This window comes from Bison bison, unplaced genomic scaffold (assembly GCF_000754665.1).
Source record: "Bison bison bison isolate TAMUID 2011002044 unplaced genomic scaffold, Bison_UMD1.0 scf7180017864506, whole genome shotgun sequence".
NCBI classification, from domain to species: domain Eukaryota; kingdom Metazoa; phylum Chordata; class Mammalia; order Artiodactyla; family Bovidae; genus Bison; species Bison bison.
The window spans coordinates 1790522-1795179 of record NW_011495063.1 but is presented as its reverse complement, the minus strand read 5'-3'; the positions used below and the strand labels follow the sequence as shown (position 1 = coordinate 1795179).

The following is a 4658-nucleotide window of genomic DNA, read 5'->3' as shown; positions in this document are numbered from 1 at the left end:
GAAATCAAGTCGGGAAGGGAAATCTGAGAATTACAGATGCCGAGGCTAAAAGGCATCTCACAGAGCTCCCATCCGCGTTTCACATTCACAGATAAAGAACATACGTGGGGCGTGATGGAAGGTCACTGTATTGAATTAGTGCCCAGAAGAGGGGGAGTTGGGCTTGTTATCAACCAGAGGCAGGAAAGAAGCCAAGAGATGCTGAAGCTGGAGTAGCGGCCTGATGCCAGGGCCCTGCAGAGGAGCCCATAGGGAGACGGTGGGGGGTGTGGTGTGTGGGGCTGGGGTCCACTTCAGGAGCTGCTCATGGAGAAGGTGGCTTGACTTTGGGGAAGACCAGGGGAAATCAGACAGGAACACACTTCCTTAGTGTCCACAGAAGCTGGAAAGAAGCAGCTTCGATGTGGGCAGGAGGGGACACATTGGGGAAGGGCTGGGAGCATCCATCGTGTGCCAGATGTGCATGAGGTGCCCTACAGTAGTTCCGGCATTTCATCCTCACACAAGCCCTGCAAGGTAAATGCGGTTGTCCCAGTCCATCAAGACAGTGATAGTTAGAAAACCTAAGTCATGTAACTTGCCCCAAATCCCGCAGCCAGCAAATGACAGAGCTGGAATCTGAAGCTGGGCTGCTTTGATCCAAAGTCCCTGCTCAAGGAATCAGAGGGCATCAATCAATGTGTGGTCACTCATTGCTAGGAGGAGTGTCTTTCCCAAACTGGGATAAACTAACCTTTCTCACCTCCTGAATCCTGTGTATGGACTCAGGCCCCCTGCCCAATCCATGGACACCCAGGCATAATGGCTGGCTCAACTGGCCCAGTAGGACCCTGAAAGTTCCCACCTCGGAGGAGAACAGGAGTTGGGGTTCCCTTTCTCCCAGCCCCGAGCCCTGCATTGCTTCTGAGATGTCTGGAAGGAGGTGCACTGGGATGGAGCATGAACACAGAGTGGAGAAGAGAAGCTGGAAGCCTGGACCCTTGGTTTTTAGTGCTTAGCTCCATACCTGCCCTCCTCCAACCGCCAGGGCACCTCATTGCCCTTGATCCCACCCCCAGATGCTGTCGGCTCCCCCACGTCTCCCCAGGCGCCTCCGCCCCCATGGAGCCTCTGACTTCAGCAGGAGGCACGCAGGCAGGCCCACAAGAGAATGTATGTCAGTTAGGGGTTGTCGTTGACACGTGGAGATCATTAACGAGGCTTATTTTTAAATTGTAATTGCAAAATGTAAATGCTCCCCAAACTGATGTGTAATTGCTACCCCCTCCACCCCAGCCCTTCCCCTCTGGTGCCAGCTTTGCAAGGAGAGAATTAGAAAATAAAAAGGGGGTGGATTATGTAAGCAAAATGATTTTAAAAAAAGAGAGCGAGAGAGCTAAGAATTTAAGTGAGACAGCTGGCGGCTCCCTGATTGCCACACTTCCAGCATTAGCTGCAAAAATTGTCCTTGCCGACTACACCCACCCAAGCAACGGTGTCAACTGTATTGAGTCCCAGAACACAGAACAGACTGGAGCTCCCTTGGCAAGATGGTTCAGTGGTCAGTGTGTGTGTGTGTGTGTGTGTGTGTGTGTGTGTGGTCCTCTTCAATATACATGACATTTCTAATTACCTGCCTCTCTCCTTCTTCTTCTCTTGAGGGAAACAAGGTTTTGTGAGGAATCTGGCAATGATTACTGCCCCCCAAACAAAGACTGGATCCCAGGTGGGACTAGTAAAGAATCTGCCTGCCAATGCAGGAGACTCAAGAGACGGGGATTCAATCCCTGGGTCAGGAAGATCCTCTGAAGAAGGAAATGGCAACCCATTCCAGTATTCTTGCCTGAGAAATCCTATGGACAGAGGAGCCTGGCGGGCCACAGTCCATGGGGTTGCAAAGAGTTTGACACGACTGAGTACTGAGCACATATTGGGTCACAAAGACTGGGAAACTAGAAGATCATGGTGGCCCTAACACATCAGGGAAACTTACAAACACCCCAGCAGGGTCCTGTAGATTTGGGGTGGGGAGGGGGTGGAGCCCATCTCACCATAACAGATCCAGCCCTTATCATGGCATACTGGAAAGAAGAAAGACTTGTTTTGGACAACTGGATTTCTAAACCCCTGCCTACGCTGCTACTTAGGTCTGTGAGATCATCAGGTTACTTAAGGCGATTTTAAGAACCCTATCTGATAAGAGGATTAAGTGAGATTCTCTGCTTTATACTCTCTAAGGAACTAGTTCTCATAGTTCATCACACACATCTTCGATGCAGTTTCCTCTGTGTTCATCAGAAACACTGGGGGCAGGGTGCAGATTCTCAGTCTAAACCTAGACTCACAATTTGGGATCTCTGGTGTGAGGTCCAGGAACTGAGTTTTTCACAAACACTCCTGGAGACAAGGCTTGCTCCAGAGGGCTGGACAAGTGTTACCGTCATGGGTGTGAGCAACAGCCCATCCCTACATAGCAACAAGAGTTTCTTGTTCATGGAATATGCAGAGCGAAATAGAGGTAGGCAGGGACTAGGCATAGCTCTCACCCCATCCTCCAGGGGCCAAGGAGAAACAGAACGGGTTTGCGTGTTCTGAGGTCATGTGCAGTAAGTGTCAGCTAACGTTATGGGCTGCTTCTCAAGGTTGTCAGAAGAAAAGACAATCTGCCTGGAGGGTTTGCTAAGTACTAGTCACTCAGTTGTGTCTAATTCTTTGCTAGTCCATGGTCCGTAGCCCATCAGACTCCTCCATCCATGGGATTCTCCAAGCAAGAATACTGGAGTGGGCTGCCATTCCCTTCTCCAGGGGATCTTCCCAACCCAGGGATTAAACCTGGGTGTCCTGCACTGCAGTCGGATTCTTTACCATCTGAGTCACCAGGGAAGCCTGGAGGGTTTAACCACGGGTTGAAGGATGGAGAACGTTTCTTACTGTTCGGTGATCCCGGCGGCCTCTAGGATGGCCCTCAGGGCACTCAGTCCTCTCCTCACTTCCAGCTGGGCCAGCAATCCTTCCTGTTGACCAGAACCAGCGCACCTGTGAGAAAGGGCAGAGCAGCACTCAGAAGGGAAGGCTAGAGGTGCAGGGATAAAGGGGGACCCCACTCTGCTCCCCCTCCTCCCAGGCTGGTGGTGAAGGATACACTCTGTGTGCTCTGCAGACCTCCTACTACACGATCATTCAAGCCCCTCTCCTCGTTGGGTGTTCAGACCCACCGAGCCGTGTTAGAGCCCAGCCCTTCTCTCAGCAGGAAATGGCCTGTGGTTGCCCATCTGGTCTCCTGGAACCAGACAGCCCCTCTGCCCCAAGTGTGGTCAGGTCACTGAGTGATTTGTGAAGCCTGGGGAAGCACAGCCGGTTTCTTGCTTTAAACTGTAGGGAACTCAGAGAAAGAGTGGCAGTTGCCACCTGCTCAGATGTGTGCAGGAGTTTCAGACGCTTTCCCAGCAGACAGGCTTCATCTGGGGGTCTGAACACTGGTGGGTGGGAGGAGGGCACTGGTCGGCAGCAGGAAGGAAGAGTCTGGAGGGCAAAGGACCCAAAGCAGTGAAGAACAGCCTTGACCTAAAGGGGGCTTCAGCTGCATGACTATTTATTTATTATTAGATTTGTTGGTGTTCAGTCACTCAGTAGTGTCCAGCTCTTTGCGACCCCATGGACTGAAGCATGCCAGACTTCCCTGTCCTTCACCATTTCCCAGAGTTTGCTCAAACTCATGTCCGTTGAGTCGGTGATGCCATCCAACCATCTCATCCTGTGCTTCCCCCTTCTCCTCCTGCCCTCAATCTTTCCCAGCATCAGTCTTTTCCATGTGACCCTATGGACTGTAGCCCACCAGGCTTCTCTGTCCATGGAATTCTCTAGGCAAGGATATGGGAGTGGGTTGCCATGCACTCCTCCAGGGGATCCTCCTGACCCAGGGTCTCCTGCATTGTAGAAGGACTCTTTACCATCTGAGCCACCAGGGAAGACCATAATTAGATTCAGTTCAGTTCAGTCGCTCAGTCATGTCCGACTCTTTGTGACCCCATGGACTGCAGCACGCCAGGCCTCCCTGTCTATCGCCTGTCCAACTCCTGGAGCTTGCTCAAACTCATGTCCATTAAGTCAGTGATGCCATCCAATCATCCCATCCTCTGTTGTCCCCTTCTCCCCCTGCCCTCAATCTTTCCCAGCATCAGGGTCTTTTCCAATGAGTCAGTTATTTGCATCAGGTGGCCAAAGTATTGAAGCTTCGGCTTCAGCATCTGTCCTTTCAATGAATATTCAGGACTGATTTCCTTTAGGATTGACTGGTTGGATCTCCTTGCAGTCCAAGGGGCTCTCAAGAGTCTTCTCCAACACCGCAGTTCAAAAGCATCAATTATTCGGCACTCAGCTTTCTTTATGGTCCAAGTCTCACATCCATATGTGACTACTAGAGAAACCATAGCTTTGACTAGATGGACCTTTGTCAGCAAAGTAATGTCTCTGCTTTTTAATGTGCTGTCTAGGTTGGTCATAGTTTTTCTTCCAAGGAGCAAGGGTCTTTTGATTTCATGGCTGCAGTCACCATCTGTGGTGATTTTGGAGCCCAAGAAAATAAAGTCTGTCACTGTTTCCCCATCTATTTCCCATGAAATGATGGGACCAGATGCCATGATCTTAGTTTTTTTGAATGCTGAGTTTTAAGCCAGCTT

The 4658-nt window shown here is 50.8% G+C and overlaps 1 protein-coding gene across 3 annotated transcripts in view; it reads right to left on the bottom strand.

Moving 5' to 3' along the window:
* The window catches only part of PKNOX2 (PBX/knotted 1 homeobox 2), a 301299-nt gene that overhangs the window by 103208 nt on the left and 193433 nt on the right, over positions 1-4658 (bottom strand). For all 3 annotated transcript variants that reach the window (XM_010829459.1, XM_010829458.1, XM_010829460.1), the window contains exon 3: positions 2911-3015. The gene's annotated coding sequence lies outside the window, so the exon portion shown is untranslated. The remainder of the gene's footprint in view (positions 1-2910; positions 3016-4658) is intronic.